Source organism: Apodemus sylvaticus, chromosome X (genome assembly GCF_947179515.1).
Source record: "Apodemus sylvaticus chromosome X, mApoSyl1.1, whole genome shotgun sequence".
Lineage (NCBI taxonomy): Eukaryota > Metazoa > Chordata > Mammalia > Rodentia > Muridae > Apodemus > Apodemus sylvaticus.
In genome coordinates this window covers 74,156,541-74,172,083 of record NC_067495.1, presented here as the reverse complement: position 1 = coordinate 74,172,083, position 15,543 = coordinate 74,156,541, and the positions used below count along the sequence as shown (strand labels likewise).

The window sequence follows — 15,543 nt, the reverse complement described above, 5'->3', positions numbered from 1 at the left end:
TCACATAATAATCAAAACTCCAAATGTACTAAACAAAGAAAGAATATTAAAGGCAGTACGAGAAATAGGCCAAGTAACATATAAAGGAAGACCTATCAGAATCATACCAGGCATCTCACCAGAGACCATGAAAGCTAGAAGATCCTGGGCAGATCTCATGCAGACTCTAAGAGAACAAAAATGTCAGCCAAGACTACTATACCCAGCAAAACTCTCAATCACAATAGCTGGAGAGAAAGCAAGATATTCCATGACAAAACCAAATTTACACAATATCTTTCTACAAACCCAGCTCTACAAAGAATAATAGGAGGAAAACTCCAATATGAAGACAGAAATGACACCCTGGAAAAAGTAAGATAGTTACCTTCTTTCATCAAATCCAAAAGAAGATAACCACTCAAATATAAAAATAACATCGAAAATGACAGGAAGTAATAATCACTACTCTTTAATATCTCTTAACATCAATGGACTCAACTCCCCAATAGGGTGTCCACAGACTGGATAAGGAAACAGGACCCTACATTTTGCTGCATACAGGAAACACACCTCATTGTCAAAGACAAAAACTACCTAAGAGTAAAAGGCTGGAAGACAAATTTACAAGACAATGGTCTCAGGAAATGAGCCAGAGTAGCCATTCTAATATCACATAAAATTGACTTTCAACCTAAAGTCATCAAAAGAGATACAGAAGGACACTTTTTGCTGGTCAATGGAAAAATCCACCAAGAAGAACTTTCAATTCTTAACATCTATGCACCAAATGCAAGGGCACTCTCATTCATAAAAGAAACTTTACTAAAGGTCAAAGCACACATTTCACCCAACACAATAATTGTGGGTGATTTTAACACTCCACTCTCCTCAATGGACCGATCAGGAAAACAAACTAAACAGGAACACAATAAAACTAATTGAAACTTGGACCAATTGGACTTGACTGATATTTATAGAACATTTCACCCTAAAATAAAAGAATATACCTTTTTCTCAGCACCTCATGGTACCTTCTCCAAAATCAACCATATAATGGGTCACAAGACAGACCTCAACACATATAAGAAGATCGAACTAATCCCATGCCACCTATTGGATCACTATGGAGTAAGAGTGGTCTTCAATGGCAACAAAAACAACAGAAAGCCCACATACATTTGGAGACTGAACAATAATTTACTCAATGACACCTTGGCCAAAGAAAGAAAGAAATCAGAGACTTTTTAGAATTTAATGAAAATGAAGGCACAACATACCCAAATCTTTGGGACACAATGAAAGCAGTGCTAAGAGGAAAACTCAAAGCCCTGAGTACCTCCAAAAAGAAAATGGAGGGAGCATATATCAGCAGCTTAACGACACACCTGAAAGCCCTGGAACAAAAAGGAGCAAATTCACCCAGGAGGAGTAGAAGACAGGAAATCATCAAACTCAGGGCTGAAATCAGTCAAGTGGAAACAAAGAGAACCATACAAGGAATCAATGAATCCAGAAGCTGTTTTTTTTTTTTTTGAGAAAATCAACAAGAAAGATAGACCCTTAGGAGACTGACTAAAGGGCACAGAGAAAGTATCCAAATTAACAAAATTAGAAATGAAAAGGGGGATATAACAACAGAAACTGAGGAAATTAAAAAAAAAAATCATCAGATCTTGCTACAAAAGCCTATACTCAACACAACTGGAGAATCTGGAGGAAATGGACAATTTCCTAGGCAGATACCAAATACCAAAATTAAATCAGGACCAAATATTTCATCTAAACAGTCCCATAACCCCTAAAGAAATAGAAGGGGTAGTAGAAAGCCTTCCAACCAAAAAAAAAAAAAAAAAAAATCACAGGACCAGATGGCTTCAGTGCAGAATTCTATCAGACCTTCAAAGAAGACCTAACACCAATACTCTTCAAACTATTCCACAAAATAGAAACAGAAGGAACACTACCCAATTCCTTCTATGAAGCTACAATTATGCTTATACCAAAACCACACAAAGATCCAACAAAGAAAGAGAACTTCAGACCAATTTCCCTTATGAACAACCATGCAAAAATACTCTATAAAATTCTTGCTAACCGAATCCAAAAACACATCAAAATGATCATCCACTATCATCAAGTAGGTTTTACTCCAGGGATGCAGGGTTGGTTCAATATATGGAAATCCATCAATGCAATCCACGACATAAACAAACTCAAAGAAAAAAAACACACATGGTCTTTTCATTAGATGCTGAAAAAAGCATTCGACAAAATTCAGCATCAACATCATTAGTCATTAGGGAAATGCAAATCAAAACAACCCTGAGATTTCACCTCACACCAGTCAGAATGGATAAGGTTAAAAACTCAGGAGACAGCAGGTGTTGGCGAGGATGTGGAGAAAGAGGAACACTCCTCCACAGCTGGTGGGGTTGCAAATTGGTACAACCACTCTGGAAATCAGTCTGGCAGTTCCTCAGAAAACTGGACATGACATTTCCTGATGACCCTGCTATACCACTCCTGGGAATATACCCAGAGGATTCCCCAGCATGCAATAAGGACACATGCTCCACTATGTTCATAGCAGTCCTATTTATAATAGCCAGAAGCTGGGAAAAACACAAGTATCCCTCAATGGAGAAATGGATACAAAAAATGTGGTATATATACAAAATGGAGTACTATTCAGCTATTAGAAACAATGAATTCATGAAATTCTTAGACAAATGGATGGAGCTGGAGAACATCATACTAAGTGAGGTAACCCAGTCTTGAAAGATCAGTCATGGTATGCACTCACTAATAAGTGGATATTAGCCTAGAAACTTGGAATACCCAAAACATAATCCACACATCAAATGATATCCAAGAAGAACGGAGGAGTGGCCCCTGGTTATGGAAAGACTCAGTGTAGCAGGATAGGGCAAAACCAGAACAGGGAAATGGGAAGGGGCGGATGGGGGATTCGGGGGAGGGAAGAGGGCTTATGGGACTTTCAGAGAGTGGGAAGCCAGAAAAGGGAAAATGATTTGAAATATAAATAAAAAATATATCGTATAGAAAAAAAAAAGAAAAAATCAGGGATGAGTAATCAATCCTCAAAGATTATGCTATACCTAGAAATAAGCAATACTGGAATTATAAATAAACTTTTATATATAAATCATAGACTTAGATCTGTTTTTTTTTCTAGCTAAAAGGGAACTATAGGCTTTACCCTAGGACCTTAGGATATTTAGTCTCATTTTCTTTGTCACTCAAGTAGTGTTTTCTATAATCCATATGGTGGACTAGGCCTTTAGCCAAATCAGTTATTGGTTGGTTACTCCTACCAGCTTTCTGTCACCATTGCCTCTGCATATTTTGTAGGCAGCACACTATTGTACATAAAGAATTTGTGACTGTCATGGCTGGCTTGGTGTTTACTTTTCTCTTTCCTTATCCTGCTGAGTATCTTCCTTTACAAAGATATTGAAACAATATAGGGATGAAGGATCTATCTAGGCACCAGCTTGACATTGCCATGGTCAATGAGTTATTTGGGTGTTGTCTTCAGCAATTGAGCCTTGTTATCAGTTTCTGAAGAAGCAACCGTAGTTGGCACACCGGCCTGGGTTGTTTGGGGGTTCCAGTGTAGCCCCTTTGGGCAACTCAATTATATATAGCTAAGTCCTGGTACAGACAAGAGATGGCCAGTTGGGACTCTGTCTATCTCCATTATTTGGGAGGTTCATTTAGATTATCTTCATATATTTATGTATTTGAGGACGTTTCTAATGTATTGAGTTTCCACACTATCCCTCAAATGCACATAATTTTAGCTGTCTCTCTGCATATTACTCCCTCAACCCCTCATACTTATCATTCCATTCCAGTCCCCCATCTATCCATAATTATCTATTCTGTTTCCCTTCCCAAAGGAGAACTCTCTCTTCCCTCCAGTCCCTTACTCACTGCCTTCTGTGATTCTGTGATTTGTAGCTTGGTTATCATTGACTTAACAGCTAATATTCACATATAAGCAAATACATACCATATTAGTATTTCTGTTTCTGGGATACATCATTTAGTGTGATTTCTTTTTTGTTCAATTTGTCTACAAATTTCATGATGTCATTTTTAAAGGCTGTGCAATGTTCTATTTCATAAATGTACCACATTTTATCTATTCTGTTGAGAGACAGAAAGAGTGTAAGAGCCACGGGTGTGAAAGAGACTACAAAAATAATGACCTGTAGATCAACATGACCAAAGCTCATATGAATTCACAGACACTGAAGCAGCATACACAAGGCTTGCACTGGCCTGCACCAGGTCGTCAGCTTATATATTGTGGCTTCTAGCTTAGTGTTTTATGTGATTTCCAGGTCTTTATACTAGTGGGAATGTTTCTTATGTCTTCATTGGGGCTCTTACTTCTGTTGGTTTGTCATGTCCTATTTTAACAAGATAGATTTATTTTGTTTTAATTATATTTCAACTTTTCCTCCCCCCTTTTTAATGAATGTATAAATGAATGGAAACCTAGCCACTAAAGCAAAGGTTAAGAACAAAATTTCACTTACACCAGCTGGGAGAGGGAAAATAAATCCAATGTATGATCGCCTCTGCAGTTTTATTCTGAGCTTTATTTTGTTAAGTTTATGTATTTTAGTTTTGGTTTCTATTTTTTATCCACTTGCATGTTATTTTGTTTTCTTGTTTTGGAAAAAGTTTTTTGTTGTTGTTGCACTGGGTTTTTGTGTTTTGAGAAAGAACTTAGAGTTGAATGGTTAAGAAGAGGGAAACGAACTAGAAAAATTTGGTTTGTGTGTTTGGGGGAATGTGTTTAGAATATATTTAAATTTAAATTTTGTTTTAAATATAATAAAAAAGAAATTTATTAAGTTTAAGACATTCTTTTTTTTTCCGTTCTTTTTTTTTATTCGATATAATTTATTTATATTTCAAATGCTTTCCCCTTTTCTAGCCCCCCCCTCCCCGAAAGTAATCATTTCCTCAAGAATGTCTTAAACTTAACCACTGAGCCATCTCTCCACCTCAGTGGTTAAGTTTAAGACATTCTTGAGGAAATGATTATTCACAGAGCCCCAGGTAACTTAATTCAAAGCATTTAAACTCAGATACTTCATAGATGACTCCAGATGTACAACTTTTGATACATGATTTAACTTAACTAAGTTTCATTTACTGTACATTACAAGCAATGTACAATACACAGAATGCTGTATGGATTATTATAGGATTTCATTTATTTAAATAATGTGTTAAATTACTTTTTAAAGTGCTTAATGTATTATACAAACAAGAATATAATGCTATTAAATTTGCTCTTAGGAAACAAATAAAAATGAATAATGCCTAGTTAAATTTTAATTTCTTCAATAACTATTCAAATTATTTTGATATAAGTCTTGTAGTGCACTTGATTTAATTAGCAGTTCCAATTAATCATTTAAAATACAATATATTTGTTAATTATGTGAGACCATCATGCAATGTATTTTGGTCATATTTGCATGCAACTCTTCTCTAACTCCTCCAAGATCCATTCCCATCTCCACAAATACTTCCAATTGCAGGATCTCTGTAGAGAAATTTTAACTCAGAAACATGGCTGCTCTCATAAGGGATCACACCCAAAGTCTGTGTGATTCAGATAGAATGCAGATACAACACACACCTTTAATCCCTCTGAGTAGAATACAGTCACAGCCTTAGTACACACTGCTAAGGTAAAACTAATTTGTAGAAGGAAGCACCCATGTTTAAAAATGACATCTAACTGAGGAGCAAAGTAACAAATCAGAGAAATATTTGACAGAATTAGTCAGAGATAGGATATGCCCAATCCTCATGAGTACCACACAGGAAAGAGAAGCTATTTAAAAGCGCAGTGAGTGCATTACAGTGCAGTTGAGGTGATTCTTGAGTTTGTGCAGTTCATTGAAAGTCAGCAGAGGTGGTCAAAGACAAAAAATAAGAAGAATCCAGAGAATTAGAGCAAATTCCCAGAGTTAGTTTGAGACCAAGCGGAGCAATTCAGCGAGAAGCTAAAAAAAAGGCAAATGGAATCAATCATCTTAGGTGTTTGAGCCAGAACAGCTGAGTTGGACCAGCCATCCAGAGTTTAGAAAAAAAATAGAAATAGTGAGTTTAGTCAACAGTAAGCCTCCAAGAAAACAATTACATTAGGTGAGTAAAAGTTACTTTATAGGCTTCATTGGTTTTTGTTTGTTTGTTTGTTTGTTTTGTTTTGTTTTTGCTTTTTGGAAGCCCTAGCTGTCCTGGAACTTACTCTGTAGACCAAGCTGGCCTCGAACTCAGAAATATGCTTGCCTCTGCCTCCTAAAGTGCTGAGATTACAGGCATGAGCCACCACCGCCAGATTCATTGATTTATTTTTTATAACTCATTATTTTGTTTTTAATAACTCTGGGAGTTGAATTTATGATCCCTATATAGTAATAGCTTTGGGTTGTCAATTAAATTATTTATTGTTTGGTGAAATCTAGGACATCTGTGATGATCAAGTGAAGGAAAAATATACCACAATTTGTTTTGGGTTTTGTATTTGAAAACCTCTGGCTTCAAGAAACAAATTCCCCATATAGAGTAGCCATAACACACACACACACATATATGAAGCTTATAAAATAGTAGATTTCCATATGATTCTTTCAAACATTCTTAGTAAATTAAATTTTTGCCACATCTCCTCTGGCTTATTTTTGCACCCCATCATCTTCTTTGGTCTCCCTCACACTTTTGCTGTTATCCTTCTTCCCATGTAGTCCCACTCCTACTTTCATGTCTTTTTATTGTTCAGGCCTTTGGAAAGTAACCTCAGCTGCTCTACACTCATAATGTAAAAGGCCATGTTATACTCACAATACAGTCTTTCCTAGGACTCCTCTATAAACTTTAGTTCTTACATGCTCTCTGCCCCCTTTGTGCAATGTTCTCTGGGCTACAGATGTCTTGTTTAAAGTCAAATACAAAATTATTCCTCACCCATGTAACCAATAATGATTCTCTACATTAAGCTCAGTCAATTATAAATAGAAGCTTCAATATTAAGTGGTAAGATTAGTACTAATCTAAAGGTACAGACATAAATATTTAGATGCAAGTTTGAACTATTTTCATTTAGCAAAATGTTGTAGTAAATTCCTCTGAAAAGCCTACGACCTTCCCAGACATAGTAGAATTTTGACCAGATTTATAGGACACTATTAATTTATTATTGCTTCTGGAAGATCAAACACAGAATTGATTTAGCAGGCAATTCTACATATCTATAATCTAGATTTTCTGAAAATGATAGTAAATAAAAGCTTTTTAAAACTATTTTACTCATGCAATTCCTTTAAGTCTGTAAAATATTTCAGGACTGGAATAACAAAAGATAGGAGATGCATTTTTTTTTTATTTTCATCATCATTTTTATTGGAGAAAATGCTAATTTCATTTTGAGAACAAAGCTTCTCTAGAATTTGTAAATATGTCCCTTAAGCAAATTCAGTGTTTAGGTATTTCAATGTGCTTAAGAACATTTATTTATATAACTAAACTTATTTAAACATACATAACGAACTATAAAATTCCTTTCAGAATTCTACCAGACTTTGAATGAAGATCTGCAATTAATACTTTTTATATTATTGTAAAAAATAAAACATAAGGAGCACTTTCAAATTCCTTCTATGAAGCCACATAATTCTAATATCAACACCAGTTAAAAACAAAATATATAAAAACAACAGGCCAATATTATTGATAAATATAGATAAAAATATCTTAAATATTTGCAAGCTGATGACAGCATCATAAAACATGATCAGAATAACTTCATCCCAAATATTCAAGGATTATTCAATTTATGTAAGACAATAAATTCACTAAATAATATAAATGGGTTTGAAGAAAAATAAACACTTGGTCATCTCAATATATGAAGAAATATCTTTTGAGCAACATAAGTATGCTTTCATGATTAAAGTCCTAGAGTAGGACTCGAAGGAACATGCCTTAGCATTGTGAAAGCAATATATGATACTTTCACAATGATCATTATTCTAAATACATCAAATCCCATTGAAATTTGGGATCAAGATATGTGTGTGCACCATTGCTAATCATTTTCTTTCTTTTTTCGTGGTTTTTCAAGACAGGGTTTCTCTCTGTAGCCATGGCTATCCTGGAACTCACTCTGTAGGCCAGGCTGGCCTTGAACTCAGAAATTTGCCTGCCTCTGCCTCCCAAGTGCTGTGATTACAGGCGTGTGCCACCATGCCCGGTGCTAATCATTTTCAATATAGTACTAGGTGCACTATCCAGAGCAATATGGAAAGAGAAGAAAATGAAAGGGATGCAAATAGGAAATAAGACAAAATGTTTATATTCACTATCACTGAAATGTTGAGTTAAAAACCTTGATTTCTAAGAACACAGAAACCTTACATTATACAAATGAAAACTTTCTATGTATTTGTTTGCATGCATGTGCCTGTGTACTATATTTTCTTGAGAATACCAAAATAAAATCCTATTTTATTTAGGGAAAGAATAGCACTAAAATTCAGAGGATGACATAATGGAAAGATCACTTATTCTGGGATTTTAATAAATGATAAGTCAGTTCTAGAACAGAAACTGGTTCAGGTTAATCTTTAATAACTTTTCCTTTAATTATATGATAGGAAATATCAACACAAAGTCAGTTACTAGAAATTAAATAGAGAGCTGATTCATATTAAAGTCTCATATAGTGATAAATTAAATCATATAAAGCATAATGGATTGTGTAAATTTCTTTACAGAAATGGTATTCATGCATTTGCAGTAGAGTTCCTGAAGCTACATGTGACAGCTCAGTATAATCCTAAATTATCACTATTGCCATTAAATCCTGTGTTATTTTCAACCTCTTTTCTCAGAAATAAATTATCATAAATTTTGGCTTACCTGGTATCTTATCCTTAATACCAGCCAAGTTATGACACGTTGCATTTATTTTCTCCATTGTTACTCATTGTTTAACAGCTAGAAGAAACATGTTTATACTCCTATAATAATGGTAATTTCCCATTTTATTATTACTTTATTGAAAATGAGTTTATTTGTACATATTAGGATAAATAACTGAATGACAAGCAAATATTTTCTACTTTTTTCATAGCACTTGAAACTTTCAGAGACAATTTAAAAATCCTTTAATGAGATTTAAAGTTACTTTAAGAGAACTATTTCTAGTGTAGTTCATTGTGATATCTAGATAATTCTAAATTAATTTTCATTATATATTAACACAGTGGGTAATATAATATCAACTTAAAAGTATGGCCATTTCTATGGCTTCACAACTCTCACTGTGACTAGTTAGAAAATGTTAGTTGAGCTGCTCATACTTTTGACTTAATGGTAAATTTATGCCAACAGAAAATCTACATTAACACAGTGAGCTACTCCTAAGTGCTAAGGTCAGTTGTACATTTCATACTTCAGCTGCATAGAAAGAATTTTATTGCTTTTCATAGTCATGCTGCAATGAAAAGGGTTCTTTATGATGCCACAGACAATTAATTGAGGTACATTACCTAGAAATTTAAAAAGGTCATATGTGGAACATAATTGACACCTCATAACCCCTATTACTGATTACTAAAATGCAAATTAATTCTCTTTATTTTTTCTGAGCAGCATAACTGTGCTTTAGTTCAGAATTACATTTTTATTTGCTCACACTCTTCAAACTTAAGTTTTAATTCATACATCTCAAGAAATGTCAATTTTTAAATTGTCAACTTTAAAAATTGAATTAACGCCTTTATATAAGATCTTTTTGTTGTAATTGTAATTGTATAATTTATATATGGAATTTAAATCACAGTAGAAGTTTATTAGATGAATATGTCAAATTATTGCGCTTATAGATAATCATGCACTGTAATAGAAAATACTCTACGAATTGGGTGAAGAACGTGAAATATAATTTTTTTTCTGAAAACCATGCAATAAAATAAACCCCCAAAATATATATTGACAGGTTAATTAGTGGTGGCAATGAGTGTTTTTAGTGTAATCAGGTCACTTGAAAATTGTGAAAACATCAGATTAAGTATTTCAACCTCAACATATGTCATTTGTCAGGTGAAATGATATGGCTGTTTTACATAAAGAAGAGATGGTAACAAAGATTATGTGAACAAATTCTATCACACTATGTTATTTGGGAAGGGCAGAAATTCTCATTTTGGTTTAATATCCTGAAGTTCATTGACTAATTTTACAGAGTCTTGAAAGTCAGAGTGGCATTTAATAGATAAATTTCACATATATATATATATATATATATATATATATATATATATATATATATATATATATATATAATAGAGATAACTACATAGATACATAGCAAGAAAGAAAGAAAGAAAAGAAAGAAAGAAAGAAAGAAAGAAAGAAAGAAAGAAAGAAAGAAAGAAGAAAGGAAGGAAGAAAGAAAGAAAGGAAGGAAGGAAGGAAGGAAGGAAGGAAGGAAGGAAGAAAGAAAGAAAGAAAGAAAGAAAGAAAGAAAGAAAGAAAGAAAGAAAGAAAGAAGAAAGGAAGGAAGGAAGGAAGGAAGGAAGGAAGAAAGAAAGAAAGAAAGAAAGAAAGAAAGAAAGAAAGAAAGAAAGAAAGAAAGAAAGAAAGAAAGAAAGAAAGAAAGAAAGAAAGAAAGAAAGAAAGAAAAGTATGTACTTAAATATAATTCTGCCTACTCAATAGTCAAATTTGCTCAACTGTAAACCTTAAACCAATGTGATTAAAGAATATCGCAGTGAGTAAACTATTTCTATATTGTATAGCCTGGCATTGTGGTTTATGTTGTAGTCTCAGAAATTTTAGGGCTAAGGCAGGAGGAATGTATGAGTTTAAATCAAGACTGAGCTCCACGATGAGTTCCAGGCCAGCCTGGGCTACAAATTGAGACTGTCTAAAATATCCCACACAAAAACAAAAGGAGAAGATCCCTGGCAAACATTTTCTAAAAGAAGTTTAAAAAGTCTCAGGAGTGAAATTTTTGGAATTCACTCAAGATATAGAAATAGAGGCTACCAACAAGACTAAGACTATAATATTGAAGGATAAATCATGATGTTACTATGAGGCATTTACTTTAGTATTCTGGAAGTAAAGACTGACATGATTTTTTTCAGCCACATAAATCCATTCACCTGTACAGTCATACTTATATTTTAGCAAGTGTAAACTCATTTAGAATATTGTTAAAATGAAAAGAAAAAACAAAAAACAAACAAAAAAAAAACCAATTCAGTGGATCTGGAATTTAGCTAAAATTTTGCATTTCTCAATTGAATAGCAATTTTTCTACTTTATAAATGTGAATTATGAATTACTACTCAAGGCAATGGTTTATTACCCTACCTACACAACATAATTTGTATTGAAATTTTTTTCATACATGTCAGGCTTCAGTTTCAAGAATAATAAAACTACCTGCTATAGAAGTTAGACCTGGTTCTACCCTCAGCCCCATGCTTTCAGAAATATGACATAGAGTCAAAATATATTTACAAATACACTGGTTATATAGATAGGCTTTTCCCTGACTAGAACCATAATTTTAAAAACCCATTTATTTTAATCTACATTTTGCCACATGGCTGTCTCCTGTCTCCTGGTTGTCCCACCTATATTTCCTGACCAACCAATACATAGGTCATAGGCTTAGGCTTTTTTTAATTGGATATTTTATTTATTACATTTTGAATGTTATCCCCTTTCCCGATTTCCTCTCTGAAACCCCTATCCCATTCCCCTCCTCCTGCTTCTATGAGGATGTTCCCCTAACCACCTACCCACTCCTGCCTCTCCACCCTCACATTCTCCTACACTGGGGCATCGAGCCTTCACAGGACCCAGGGCCTCTTCTCACATTGATGCCTGACAAGTCCATCCTCTGCTACATATGCAGCTGGAGCCATGGATCCCTTCATGTGCACACCTTGGTTGGTGTTTCAGACCCTGGGAGCTCTGGTTGGTTGATATTGCTGCTCTTTCTGTAGGGTTGCAAAACTCTTCAGCTCCTTCAGTCCTTTCTCTAACTCCTCCATTGGGGAACCCATGATCGGGTCAATATGTGGCTGAGACCATCCATCTATGTATATGTCAGGCTCTGGCAGAGACTCTCAGGAGACAGCTATATCAGGCTCCTGTCAGCATGCATTTCTTGGCATCCACAATAGTGTCTGCATTTGGTGACTGTATATGGGATGAATGCTCATGTGTGGCAGTCTCAGAATACAATTCACAAAACACATGGAGCTCAAGAAGAAGGAAGGATGAGCAAAGTATGGGTGCTTCACTCCTTTTCTTTTTAGATGTATTCTTTATTTACATTTCAAATGACTTTCCCATTCCTGGTTCCCCCTTCCCCGAAAGTCCCCTAAGCCCTCTTCCCTCCCTCTGTTCCCCAATCAAGGGGTAGCAAAATACTCAAATAAGGAGGCTTAGGCATTTTAATTGACAGGTAATTCACCCATACAATGCACAAGATATTCTCTCTACATCCTTCATTCCTTTTTTATTAGATTTATTCTCATTCTTATCTATGTGCATGTTTATGTTAGAATGTGTACATGTATCATGTATACAAGTGTCTATAGAGGCCAGAAGATGGTATTGGATCTCCTGGAGCTGGAAATATAATTTGAGACAATAATGTAGATATTGGGAACCAAACTCTTACCTTCTGAAAAAGTAGTGGTAAATGCTCTTAATTTCTGCATCAGCTTACCAGCTCCCATCTTCTTTTTAAGTATGTCCCCAAATGTTATATGTATCCAAGTAGCTTACAGTCACTTAGACATAACTTATGATTAAAAGCAATCAGCTAGTGTGTAAATTTCAAGTGAAAGGTGACAAAGGTTCATGGTGTTTGGTAATATTAATGATATAATGATATGGGTACATATTAGTAACATTCTAATAATATATTTTTGTGTAACATAGCTTAACATATGATATAAAATGACAATTTCCTGCTCTATAACCTTGACAAAGCTTCATATACTTGCATGCATGGAACATTTCAGATTCTCCTTTGAATAGAAACTCAATACTTCCACTCAAGTGTATACAGCTGAACATCCTGTACAAGGTAACATATTCCATAGAAAATGTTAATATTAACAAAAGGAATGTTCCATTTATCTGAAGACTCTGGCATTTTAAAGTCCATTGAGTTTTTCAGTTATAAGAATATATTGTCATCCAAATATTCATATATAAGCCTTAGAAAAACACTTGAAATAAAATGATGAAAGGTTTCAGATGAATAAAAGGTCACAATACTATTTCTAGAAATATTTTATTTGAAGAGGCTGGAGACAGGTAGAGGGACCTTCTGAAAGCGTATAAAGAGTTTTCTCATAAATGCAATAGATGTTTGCTGTCATGGTATGAAAGCGCTTCTACACCAACTAATTTTAATTATACTTGTAAAAAGACTTCTTATACTATTCTATTCTCCATATATTATATATATACATATATATATATATATATATATATATATATATATATATATATATATATATATATATATATATATGTCCCGCGCTATAGTCTCACCAGCAAGAATGCACACGGACACCAGGATCCTTCTGCAGCAAAGCGTTTATTACAATCTTGAAGAGGAAGACCCCGAGCCCCGAACGGGTGCTGCTTATATACCCCTTGGCGTGGCGTGTACACACCTGATTGGCTGTTCACTCATCACCTCACACCTGATTGACTGTTCACTCATCACCTCATTTGAATGCCCAGGGATGGGCAGAGATTTGGCGCGAAGATACTCTTGCACATGCGCAGATACCTTGTTTACCAAGAAAGCGGAGCTGGCACAGTGGAAGCTGGAGCCATCTTGTAATGGCGAATACTGTCGCGGCTCTCCACACCTCGCCCTTATTGTTTTATTAAAATGCAAGCCACTCTGTAATGGACGAAGATAGAGGTCGGATCCCTAGTAAGATGAGTAAGAGCGCCATGTACAGAACAAGACCCTTAGGTTCCTTTTCCCAGTATTGTCCTGACCTGCACTCGTGCCGTTTTTCCTAGGGGAGGGATACTTGGACACACAACCCTCATGCAATCCGACTTGTCTTCTAAGAGTGTTCAAAGCTCTGAGCAACCCTTATGCGGTGTTTTACCCGACAATCCATCAGAGTCAAAGACTTACTCACTCATTCCTGTGCAATGAGTCTAGCTTCTAGGGGTGCAAGAGCTGAGTAGTCCAGTGCTTGTAAGATTATTTTAGCAAGGATAACCAGATCTCTGGGGAGGCGCCTTGTTCAATAGCCGCAAGTGCTTGAGCAATCACAACATTGTCACGTTTTTGTTGAGATCTGAGTTTACAGACCAGCCAAAGCATGAACACGCATCCAAAGCATAAGGCTGCGCCAAATAAACTCACCCCCACCCACTCCTTAAAGTAAGAAAAGGCTGAAGCGATCCAGGAAGAAAGTCCCTCTGTCAGTGACAGGTCCACTCGAGTCGAATTGATAGCCAACACTGCTGCCCGCAAGGATTCAAGAGTTTCATCAAAACCTTCAGACCAATTTCCTGCAAGATATAATGACAATTGCCTAGACAAATTTGCCGCGCGGGTGAAATTTTCATACTGTACACTGGTAATGCAAAGCGCACCCAGTTTTCTTTCACAACCCAATTGAGCAAGTTGAAAAAGAATATCTAGTCTTTCCTCCACCAGATCAAGGCGTTGGTTAACAATCATTAACCCGCCCTTTAGCTGAGCACTAGCGGAAGTATGAACGTTGACAGCATCCTCCACTTTTGCCTACAATTGGTTCAGGGCTCTGTCTGTTTGAACTTTGGTTACCATAGCAATCCCAGCACCTGTAGCAACAACTGCAATAACGGAGATGGCCACAACAATGACTGTGGTGACACCGAAGTATCTTTTCTGTCTGAACAGGGATAGGGTGGAAGAGACTTCCACGGGGACAGGAATCCACCGTGGGACCCTGGCTACCATGGCACGGGTAGCCCACTCTGAATCCCAACACTGTGACATCCAACAAGAATCATTGGAACACTTTGCAAATGATTCATTTGAAAGAATAAACAAGAAAGGGGGATAAACGCATACCGGGATAGGTGGGTAGTCATTTTGATTCACAAGGGTTTTATTGAACCCAGTGATTTCTATGGTAGAATTTGTATACATTCATACAATTCCATCCTCTCCCGGGATAGCAGCACTTAGTCCCCAGAACTGAAAAAAATTTGAAGCACCAGTAAAGGAGGCCTTTCCAGCAGCTCCTCCTTGGATAAAAGCCAAGGAATTAAGATCTGAACAGCTGCCATTAACTCCACAAAGTACCCACTTATGGAAAGGGTGCATTCTAAAATCCTGTATAAAGAGTCCCTGTTTCATAGCGAATTCCTCCTCTTGGTCTACCATCATATTGGGGGAAAAGGAAAAAGTTCTAACTTGGTCTGCCCAATGAGTAATAGAGGATTGACAATCAG

At 35.6% G+C, this 15,543-nt stretch overlaps 1 pseudogene; it reads right to left on the bottom strand.

The window, feature by feature from the left end:
* The window catches only part of LOC127674555 (BRI3-binding protein-like), an 88,082-nt pseudogene extending 73,036 nt beyond the window's left edge, over positions 1-15,046 (bottom strand).
* Positions 15,047-15,543: the final 497 nt, after the last annotated feature.